Here is a 12,104-nt window from a genome sequence, read left to right on the forward strand (position 1 = left end):
ACCTATGATGGATATTGACCTGAACAGAAACACATCCTCAAATAATAGAGGACACAAAAGGGGGAGACTTTGTTCTGGTTTCCTAGTTTGGTTTCAGGGCTAGCACATGGCCCTTACTGTTAATGATATTAACATACAAGTTAACCATTTTGTTTCACTTTTGATAACATGTTTTTTTTTTTTATTGATGCTGATTATTTTGCTCCAGCAGCTATATGCCAGCATCTAAATTTCTTATGAAGAACCTCTCTGTGGCTTTCTTCCAGCTGATTTTCAAACAGGAAAATCATCTATTATTTAAAGTATGTTGAAATAGTTTGGCTTTACTTGAAAACTCTTCTAATTGCAATCAAAATATTAGGAAAGAGTGTCATAAAAGTGTGTCTGTACACTTGAAAAACTGAACATACTAACGTGAAATGATACGACATATTCAATAACATTTTGGAATGTGGTGCTCTGCACTGCTGGCTACATACTCTGTAGTCATTCCTCCCATCCTCAGGATTTCTTTCTTGCTGACTTACCTCCCATTAGAGCAGCTAAAAATATTGAATAGTCACCTTGCTAGCTTCCATTGCAGTAGGACATCAGAATGTGACTCAGTCCTGGCCACGGGGATCTGAGGGAGAAGTATGACTCAGTCTCTGAGATATAATTTCTTCCTTAAAATAAACACAGGAGGAAAACCTCCTCTGCCCTTGGACATTGTTACTCCATGCCCTTCCAGGAAATATGGCAACCATCTTGCAGCTATAAAGTGATAAGCCTAAAGGTTATCAATGGAAAAAAAGTTTAATTGACTCAAGTAGAGTTCAGACACTTTATTCATCTGATAAGCATGAGGGAGTATCTGAGGAGTGGCTGACTCCCCAAGTCAAAGTGGGATTGTAGTTTTAAGGCCTGAGAAGAAGAGGCATGAGTCCTGGTGGTTTGGGTCACGTAGCAGTTTTCACTGGATTGATTGGAGACGACTTCTTCTTCTTCTTCTCCTCCTCCTCCATCTCCACCTCCTCCTCCTCCTTTAATGCCTCTTGCTTGGGATCTTTGGTGAAATTCAAGAAGGGTGCTTTTGAGAGCTGTTTTTTTTTTTTTTTTTTTTTGGTTGTCAAATGATCCTTTATTGAAACATTTTCCTTTGTAGTTAACTAGCTTGGCATTGCACTGCACCACTGCTGATGTCGTCTATGATGTCATGAGGGTGGTGGCTGTCAACATTGCAGCCCACAGACTGGGCAGCCCCCAGGATTTCTTTAATGGTTCCAGAGAGTTCTCTGGCTAAAGATCGGTGTCACATCTGTCAGGCAATATTGACAATCTCATCAAAAGTGATATTTCCACTGTGCTTAATGTTTTTCTGCTTCTTTCTGTCTCTTGGTGGTTCCTTGAGGGCTTTGATAATCAGGGCAGAGGCAGAAGGTACCACTTCAATCTGGGCCTGTCTGTTTTGAATGGTCAGTTTCACCATAATCCTTAGACCCTTCCAATCACTGGTTGCCTTGGCGATGTCATCACCAACCTTTTTTGGAGACAGACCCAGTGGGCTGATCTTCGGGGCCAGAGTGAGAGCTGTTTTTATAAGCTTTGCAGCTACTCTATTAGTTAACCCTCAGGAGAGAGAGGGAAGGAACTAACTAACAAAATAAATACATAAATAAAGAGTAAAAGAAAGAGGGGGGGGAAAGCTAGGAGACTAATGAGGCAAGGGAAACTGAGTTTGCTCTATTGTGTCTTACTTTAATCCTCTTATAAGATCAAGCCAATATATCAAAGATGGTGAAGCAAAACAATGAGTCCTGGTGACATTGCATAACAACTGGACCAACATTGGAGCCAGAAAGAGCCTTAAAAGGGTACATCTGATTAGCCTCATTGAGGATAATCTCCCTATCTGAAAATTAACTGATTTGGGATGCTAATTACATCTATAAAATTCCTTCACAGAGCAACTAGATTCCCGTTTTATTGAATAAATGGGAGAAGATGAGTGTATGTCAGGGGCTAGGAATCTTGAGGGTGATCTTATGATTCTGCCTACCATATAAAGCATTAAAATCTTAGAAGAAATTTTAGTATATATAGCAACCTAGGTTGGTTGGAACAGCTAGCAACCTAGGTGTTCAGGATATAGTTTTACTATAAATATTTATTATGAAAGTTTTCAAGGCTTTCAATGTTACAAGATTTTGCTAAACAGGCATATACTCACTACTTAGACCTACAATTAACAATTGTTATATCAACATCTATCCTTTACATAAATGATAAACCATTTATTTTGTCAATATCTGCCTATCCATTCCTTTATTCATCCATTAATTCACTTTATATTTTCAGTGCATCTCAAAGGAACTTGAATACATCAACATAACTCCTAAATATTTCAGCATGTAAACTGTTAATTAGAATTCCATATTTGCTAGGGTTTTCTTTTGATGTATCAAATTTGCATACAATGAATACACAAACCTTAATTGTACCATTTGCTAAGCATTTTTTTTCTAATATCCCTCCCCCAACTTTATGGAGGTATCATTATATATAAAATTTAGCCAGTTTAAGTGTATAGTTTGAGGAGTTTTGACAAATATACAAACTCATATAAGCCTCACCACAACGAAGATATAGAACATTCCATCATCCCCAAAGGTTCCTCTTGTTCATTTGCCCTCACCCTGGCCCCAGGCAATCACTCAAAAAATGTTTTAGTCAAAATAACCAATAATCGTAATATAGTAAAGATAATTAAATGGCCCAAAGATACTCAGTCTTCTTAGTAGTTAGGAAAATATAAGTCCAAACAAAAACGAAATGTTACTTTTTTACCTATCACAATGTAAGGGCATAAAATCAGCTGTATTTCTAATGTTGAGACGGTGGGGAAGTGGTACAATGTAAATCATTATAGACCTTTGACAAAATAATCAATCTGGTGATATCCATTAAAATTAAATCTACCAGCTAAGATGGCCTTATGTTTCCCTCAGCTTGATTGAACTTTAGACAGCTTTCTTCCTATCTCCTGGCTCCTGACCTCCTTTTCACTGTGGCCCTTACCAAATCCAGATGGCCTAATGGCTGAGGTCCCTATTCTCTTACAGCATTTACTTTAGAAAACTTGTAACTATAAATCTTTCTCTGTCCCTTGGAAGTGTAAATCTTTTCAAAAGTCTGGTCAGTTCTATAACCCAGGACTATCCTTCCCAAGGACCTAGGAGCCATACTTTTAAAATGTACTCATCTAGGAAGACAGTGCTCCTATCCCCTAATCTCTGTGTGATAGTAGGGACCTAATTTCAGTGAGTGCCTTGCTTCAATTTTAAAGCTATCTCCTGTCATGAAGATATGAGGACTGAGTACTTTTCCTTTGGGTAAAGCTAATGAGCAAACACAGATGGCCAGTGATTCCTGTAGTCCCATCCCAGCTCCTGAACACTCCTTTTATTTCAGCAGAATTGAGCTGACTTAGTTGTGTTCTCTCTTCCCTATTGCAATAGCCTTGAATAAGACTTGAATATAGTCTTCCGTGTCTGATTAACTTTGTCCAGTGCAGTTTTTGCTTTAACACTACACACACCCTTCAATCTGGCACTCCCACTGCTGGGAATCTGTCCCCTAAAAACAAAAGCATGGAATTTACTTAACACTGGTTACCTTGGAATGAATGGAAGAAGATGATAGAAAATAAAACAAACAAATGAACTATAGAATCATGTCTCTACTGAAAGAGCATATATAATATGGTCCTCTTTATATAAACTTGTATGTATATGTATATAAATGCATAAAGAGATGCTGAAAAGAATGTTAAAAAATAAACTAAATGAGCATTAAAATTAAACAAAATAATGAAATATACCTTGACACCCTTCCATGGGTTTAAATGATTATTCCCTGCTTCTGTTTTTAAAGTGCTGTTTACTATAATTTATCATAGATATTTTTATATTGAAAAATATTAATTTACTTATGTGTCTATTTCCGTCACTAGCATACAACACTCTTCTAAGCAGAGAGTCTGTCATTTATTTAACTATCTCAAGCAGTTAACATGATACATACAATCTGCTAAATGGTCAAAACATGATTGGATTTGAATGAAATCGACACCAAAATAATTTTAGGATGACATATGAGGACATGAGTGGAATAAGGGATAAAATGAATCTTTAGAAAGTGGTGGGATTAGAGATTTTTTTCAACATATTAAAGTTGTCTGTACTCTAAGGCATAATAATACTTTTTAGTCAGTTTAACAAACTTCAGATTTGGATGTGTGTGCCCTACTGTCATTGTCCAAGAGATCCAGCTGGATAAACTCAGGTCCTATTCTTGGGGAATTCATGCTGTCATGGGTATGCAAACACTGATGAAGTAGTATACAGCCTAATAAGTGCAATATTAGAAGTAGCTATCAGGATATTACAAGGTTAAAATGAAATATCTCATGTCAAAACACTCTACAAGATTTACAGAATTCTATGTGTTTTAGGCTTTTCACAGTATTATTATCATTTGTATATATTTCTAATCTCCTCTGTTAAAATATAAACTGGACTAGCCAGTCACAGTGTTTTAGTTCTGTTTCCTCTTCAGTGCCTTGCACAGTTTCTTGCTGCAGTAGGCATTCCAAAGTCCTGTTAACTGAAGGCACAGATGAATGCATAAATGAATTAATGAATGGTTGTCATTCGTTCAGCAGTGGCTTTCAAACACTAATGTATATCAGGTAAGCCTGAAGAGATTTTGATTTAGTTGATCTGGTAGTAAGGGCCAGGAAATCTATGTTTAACACTTAAGTTAATTCTGAGGTATCTGGTGTGCAGACCACCCACTGAGAAATTCTAGCAAAGACTCTAAGGTTTTGGTCCACTTCATTATTTTGTCTGATTTTGAAAAGCAAAGATATTCAGGAATAAACACTGTGCCCGAGCTCTTCCACTCTTTTTCTCCAATTGGGGCACATCTACAATATATGCTGGTAAGCTCTATAAATCATGTGTAGTATATATTCTGAACATTAGAAAATAATTGATTCAATAGCCTTCTAGATTATCAAAGACCTCAAAGCCTTAACCCATATTATAACAAAGGTTCTGGCACCACAGGTAAGAATTATCTTGTTTTGAGGGGGAAGGAGCAAGACGGCAGAGGAGTAGGAGACCTAAATTTCGTCTGGTCTCAGGAATTTAGCTAGATAGGTATCAAATCATTCTGAACATCTACGAACTCAACAGGAGATCAAAGAAAAGAATAGCATCAACTCTTTGAACAGAAAAGCAACCATTTTCTGGAAGGTAGGACATGCAGAGAAGTGAATCCGAGGTGATAGATGGGAAGATAGAAGGAGGGAGGAGGGAGCCTCGACAGCGGATACTGGCAAGTGATAGAGCAGCAGAGCACAAAATTGGAACTTTTAGAAGTCGGCGGCTCCACTGAGGGACATTGCTCCAGTGGCTAAGCGGGGGGTGGAACCCTCACTGGGACAGTGTGGTCTCAGGACCCTTGGGGTAAAAGAAAGACCAGGGGTGCCTGAGTGTGGCAGATCTCCCAGGTATCGGAGCAGGGAAGCTGGCTGCAGAGACGGAGTCGAGGAGTGGGCTCTCAGCTCAGGGTTGCCATAAACCGTGATCTGCTGCACAGTCGGGCCACTGCTCCTCCAGCAGGGACCCAACAAGCTGCAGATCCGGGGAGACTCCCCTTCCTCCCCCAGGAGGAGCAGCGAAGGAGTGCACTGCAGGGATCTGCTGGGCTTGGAGACTCCACACAGGGTCGTGAGCCAGAGATAGAAACGTTCGGTCACAGGCTGGGTGAGCACAGAGTGCAGCCGGAGTCCGGGGAGACAGGAGTAATTGACTGCTTTTCTCTGGCGGCTCACTGAGGAGTGGGGCCCTAAGTTCTTGGCTCCTCCGGGAGGAGATTGGGAATCCGTCATTTTCACTCTGGTCCTGCAAAGCTGTAGGGAAAGCTTGCAGGGAACAAAAACTCCCAAGAGCAAACCCGAGCAGATTACTTAGCCTGCCCCTGGCAAGGGCGGGGCAATTCCGCCTCCGGCAAAGACATTTGAGAACCACAGGCCCCTCCCCCAGAAGATCAGCAAAAACAGCCAGCCAAGACCAAGTTTACCAATCAATGAGAACGGCAAAACGCAGCACTAGGGGAATACTGCACATAGAATTCATGACTTTTTTCCCCATGATTCTTTAGTCTTTCAAGGTTAATTTTTTTTAATTTTCTTTTTCTTTTCTTTTTTTGAATTTTTCTTTTTCCCTTTTTCAACCAACATCTTATCAATCCCTTTTTTAAAAATCTTTTTTATTTTTCATTTTTAGAGTCATATTCTATTCCTTCATAGTACTCAACCTCATTTTTGTATGTATATAAGTTGTTCTCTCTTTAAAATTTTGGGAAACACTTTCTTCTAACAGACCAAAATATACCCTGAATCTCTAGTGTATGGCTTTGTTCTAGTCTCCTGCCTAATCACATTCTCTCCCTTTTTTTTAATTCCTCTTCTTTTTTTTTTTTAAGATTATATTTATTTATTTGCCAGAGAGAAAGAGCACAAGCAGCGGGAGTGGCAAGCAGAGCAGGCAGAGGGAGAAGCAGACTCCCCATGGAGCAAGGAGCCTGATATGGTACTCGATCCTAGGACCCTGGGATCATGAGCAGAGCTGAAGGGAGCCGCTTAACTGACTGAGCCACTCAGGTATCCCTCTTTTTGTTTTTTCAACCAACTTCTTATCAATTCCTTTTATTAAATCTTTTATAATTTTCATATTTACAGTCATGTGCCATCCCTTCATTGTATTTACCCTTATTTTTGTACATATATAAGTTTTTCTTGCTTTAAAATTTTGGGAGGCACTTCCTTCTAACAGACCAAATACGCCCAAGTGTAGTGTGTGGCACTGATCTATGCACCAGCCTGATCATACTTGATCATATTCCTTTTTTTTTTAATCTTTTTTGTTCTTTCTTTCCCTTTCTTTTCCCCTGGTTTCAGGACTCTTCTGATTTCTTTAGTGTATATTTTTCTGGGGTCGTTGTTACCCTGTTAGCAGTTTGCTCCCTCATTCACCTATTCTCCTCTGGGCAAAATGACAAGATAGAAAAACTCACCTCAAAAAAAAGAACAAGAGGCAGTACCACCTGCCAGGGACTTAATCAATACGGACATTAGTAAGATGTCAGAACTAGAGTTCAGAATGACGATTTTAAAGATACTAGCTGGGCTTGAAAAAAGCATGGAAGATATTAGAGAAACCCTTTCTGGAGAAATAAAAGTCGAAACCAAAAAGGTTATAAATGAGGCAGAAGAGAGATTTAGTGATATGGAAGACCAAATGATGGAAAATAAAGAAGCTGAGAAAAAGAGAGATAAACAACTACTAGATCATGAGGACAGAATTCGAGAGATAAGTGATACCATGAGATGAAACAATATTAGAATAACTGGGATCCCAGAAGAAGAAGAAAGAGAGAGAGGGGCAGAAGGTATATTGGAGCAAATTATAGCAGAGAACTTCCCTAATGTGAGGAAGGAAACAGGCATTAAAATCCAGGAGGCAGAGAACCCCTCTCAAAATCAATAATAATAGGTCAACACCCCGACATCTAATAGTAAAACTTACGAGTCTCAGAGACAAAGAGAAAATCCTGAAAGCAGCTCGGGAGAAGAGATATGTAACCTACAATGGTAAAAACATTAGAGTGGCAACAGACCTATCCACAGAGACCTGGCAGGCCAGAAAGGACTGGCAAGATATCTTCAGAGCACTAAACGAGAAAAATATGCAGCCAAGAATACTATATCCAGCTAGGCTATCACTGAAAATAGAAGGAGAGATAAAAAGCTTCCAAAACAAACAAAAACTAAAGGAATTTGCAAACACGAAACCAGCCCTCCAAGAAATATTGAAAGGGATCCTCTAAGCAAAGAGAGAACCTAAAAGCAGGAAAGAGCAGAAACGAACACAGACAACAGACAGTTAACAGTCACCTTACAGGTAATACAATGGCACTAAATTCATACCTTTCAATAGTTACCCTGAATGTAAATGGGCTAAATGTCCCAATCAAAAGACACAGGCAGGGTATCAGATTGGATAAAAAAAGAAGACCCATTGATATGCTGTCTGCAAGAGACTCATTTTAGACCCAAAGACACCCCCAGATTGAAAGTGAGAGGGTGGAAAACCATTTACCATGCTAATGGACATCAAAAGAAAGTTGGGGTGGCAATCCTTAGAACAGACAAATTAGATTTTAAACCAAAGACTATAATAAAAGATGAGGAAGGACACTATATCCTACTTAAAGGGTCTATTCAACAAGAAGATCTAACAATTGTAAATATCTATGCCCCTAACTTGGGAGCAATCACTCATATAAAGCAATTAATAACAAAAGCAAAGAAACACATCGACAACAATACAATAATAGTGGGGGACTTTAACACCCCCGTCACTGAAATGGACAGATCATCTAAGCAAAAGATCAAGAAGGAAATAAAGACTTTAAATGACACACTGGACCAAATGGACTTCACAGATATATTCAGAACATTCCATCCCAAAGCAAGAGAATACACATTCTTCTCTAGTGCCCATGGAACACTCTCCAGAACAGATCACATCCTAGGTCACAAATCAGGTCTCAACTGGTACCAAAAGATTGGGATCATTCTTTGCATGTTTTCAGACCACAATGCTTTGAAACTAGAACTCAATCACAAGGGGAAAGTTGGAAAGAACTCAAATACATGGAGGCTAAAGAGCATCCTACTAAAGAATGAATGGGTCAAACAGGAAATTAAAGAAGAATTTAAAAAATTCATGGAAACAAAAGAAAATGAAAACACAACTGTTCAAAATCTTTGGGATGCAGCAAAGGCAGTCCTAAGAGGAAAGTATATAGCAATACAAGCCTGTCTCAAGAAACAAGAAAGGTCTCAAATACACAACCTAACCCTACACCTAAAGGAGCTGGAGAAAGAACAGCAAATAAAGCTTAAACCCAGCAGGAGAAGAGAAATAATAAAGATCAGAGCAGAAATCAATGAACTAGACACCAAAAGAACAGTAGAACAGATCAACGAAACTAGGAGCTGGTTCTTTGAAAGAATTAACAAGATTGATAAACCCCTGGCCAGACTTATCAAAAAGAAAAGAGAAATGACCCAAATCAACAAAATCATGAATGAAAGAGGAGAGATCACAACCAACACCAAAGAAATACAAACAATTATAAGAACATATTATGAGCAACTCTATGCCAGCAAATTAGATAATCTGGAAGAAATGGGTGCATTCCTAGGGATGTATAAACTACCAAAACTGAACCAGGAAGAAATAGAAAACCATTAAGGATATTGAAGCAGTCATCAAAAATCTCCCAACAAACAAAAGCCCAGAGCCAGATGGCTTCCCAGGGGAATTCTACCAAACATTTAAAGAATTAATACCTATTCTTCTTTGGAAACTGTTCCAAAAAATGGAAATGGAAGGAAAACTTCCAAGCTCGTTTTATGGGGCCACCATTACCTTTATCCCAAAACCAGACCAAGACCCCATCAAAAAGAAGAATTACAGACCTATATCTTTGATGAACATGGATGCAAAAATTCTCACCAAAATACTAGCCAATAGGATCCAAAAGTACATTAAAAGGATTATTCACCACGACCAAGTGGGATTTATCCCTGGACTGCAAACTTGGTTCAACATCCACAAATCAATCAATGTGATAGAATACATTAATAAAAGAAAGAACAAGAACCATATGATCCTCTCAATAGATGCAGAATAAGCATTTGACAAAGTACAGCATCCTTTCTTGATCAAAACTCTTCAAAGTATAGGGATAGAGGGTACATACCTCAATATCATAAAAGCCATCTATGAAAAACCCGCAGCAAATATCATTCTCAATGGGGAAAAACTGAGAGCTTTCCCCCTAAGGTCAGGAACACGGCAGGGATGTCCACCATCACCAATGCTATTCAACATAGTATTAGAAGTCCTAGCCATAGCAATCAGACAACAAAAAGAAATAAAAGGCATCCAAATCGGCAAAGAGGAAGTCAAACTCTCATTCTTTGCAAATGCTATGATACTTTATGTGGAAAACTCAAAAGACTCCACCCCAAAACTGCTAGAACTCATACAGGAATTCAGTAAAGTGGCAGGATATAAAATCAATGCACAGAAAGCAGTGGCATTCCTATATACCAGCAACAAGACAGAAGAGAAATTAAGGAGCTGATCCCATTTACAATCGCACTGAAAACCAAGATACCTAGGAATAAATCTAACCAAAGAGGCAAAGAATCTGTACTCAGAAAACTATAAAATACCCATGAAAGAAATTGAGGAAGACACAAAGAAATGGAAAAACGTTCCATGTTCATGGATTGGAAGAACAAATATTGTGAAGATGTCAATGCTACCTAGAGCAATCTACACATTCAATGTAATCCCTATCAAAATACCATCCACTTTTTTCAAAGAAATGGAACAAATGCTCCTAAAATTTGTATGGAACCAGAAAAGACCCCGAATAGACAGAGGAATGTTGTAAAAGAAATGTAAAGCTGGTGGCATCACAATTCCAGACTTCAAGCTCTATTACAAAACTGTCATCATCAAGACAGTATGGTACTGGTACAAAAGCAGACGCATAGATCAATGGAACAGAATAGAGAGCCCAGAAGTGGACCCTCAACTCTATGTTCAACTCATCTTCAACAAAGCAAGAAAGAATGTCCAGTGGAAAAAAGACAGTCTCTTCAACAAATGGTGTTGGGAAAATTGGACAGCCACACGCAGAAGAATGAAACTGGACCGTTTCCTTACAGCACACACAAAAATTGACTCAAAATGTTTGAAAGACCTAAATGTGAGACAGGAGTCCATCCAAATCCTAAAGGAGAACACAGGCAGCAACCTCTTCGACCTCAGCGTCAGCAGCTTCTTCCTAGAAACATCGTTAAAGGCAAGGAAAGCAAGGGCAAAAATGAACTATTGGGACTTCATCAAGATAAAAAGCTTTTGCACAGCAAAATAAACAGTCAACAAAAGCAAAAGACAACTGACAGAATGGGAGAAGATATTTGCAAATGACATATCAGATAAAGGGCTAGAATCCAAAATGTATAAAGAACTTATCAAACTCAACACCCGAAGAACAAATGATCCAATCAAGAAATGGGCAGAAGACATGAACAGACATTTTTCCAAAGAAGACCTCCAAATGGCCAACAGACACATGAAAAAAGTGCTCAACATCGCTCGGCATCAGGGAAATCCAAATCAAAACCTCAATGAGAGACCACCTCACACCAGTCAGAATGGCTAAAAATAACAAGTCAGGAAACGACAGATGTTGGCGGGGATGTGGAGAAAGGGGAACCCTCCCACACTGTTGGTGGGAATTCAAGCTGGTGCAACCACTCTGGAAAACAGTATGGAGGTTCCTCAAAAAGTTGAAAATAGAGCTACCCTATGATCCAGCAATTGCACTACTGGGTATTTACCCCAAAGATACAAATGTAGGGATCCAGAGGGGTACGTGCACCCCGATGTTTATAGCAGCAATGTCCACAATAACCAAACTATGGAAAGAGCCAAGATGTCCATCAACAGATGAATGGATATAGAAGATGTGGTATATATATACAATGGAATATTTTGCAGCCATCAAAAGGAATGAGATCTTACCATTTGCAATGATGTGGATGGAACTGGAGGGTATTATGCTGAGCGATATAAGTCAATCAGAGAAAGACATGTATCATATGATCTCACTGATATGAGGAATTCTTAATCTCAGGAAACAACCTGAGGGTTGCTGGAGTGGTGGGGGGTGGGAGAGATGGGGTGGCTGGGTGATAGACATTGGGGAGGGTATGTGCTATGGTAAGCACTGTGAATTGTGAAAGACTGTTGAATCACAGACCTGTATCTCTGAAACAAATAATACATTATATTTTTTTAAAAAAGAAGATCATAGGAAGGGAAAATGAAGGGGGGGCGAAATTGGGGGGTGGAGACGAACATGAGACACTATGGACTCTGAGAAACAAACTGAGGGTTCTAGAGGGA

General features: G+C 39.0%; 1 long non-coding RNA gene across 1 annotated transcript in view; it reads right to left on the reverse strand.

Annotated features, from left to right (window-relative positions):
• Nucleotides 1-567: 567 nt before the first annotated feature.
• The window catches only part of LOC141370144 (uncharacterized), a 355,774-nt gene continuing 344,237 nt past the window's right edge, over nt 568-12,104 (reverse strand). Inside the window, exon 3 of the long non-coding RNA XR_012373937.1 lies at nt 568-622. This is a non-coding gene — a long non-coding RNA (uncharacterized lncRNA). The remainder of the gene's footprint in view (nt 623-12,104) is intronic.

Source organism: Callorhinus ursinus, unplaced genomic scaffold (assembly GCF_003265705.2).
Source record: "Callorhinus ursinus isolate GAN/ISIS: 27379988/994484 unplaced genomic scaffold, GSC_fseal_2.0 scaffold27, whole genome shotgun sequence".
Classification (NCBI taxonomy): Eukaryota; Metazoa; Chordata; class Mammalia; order Carnivora; family Otariidae; genus Callorhinus; species Callorhinus ursinus.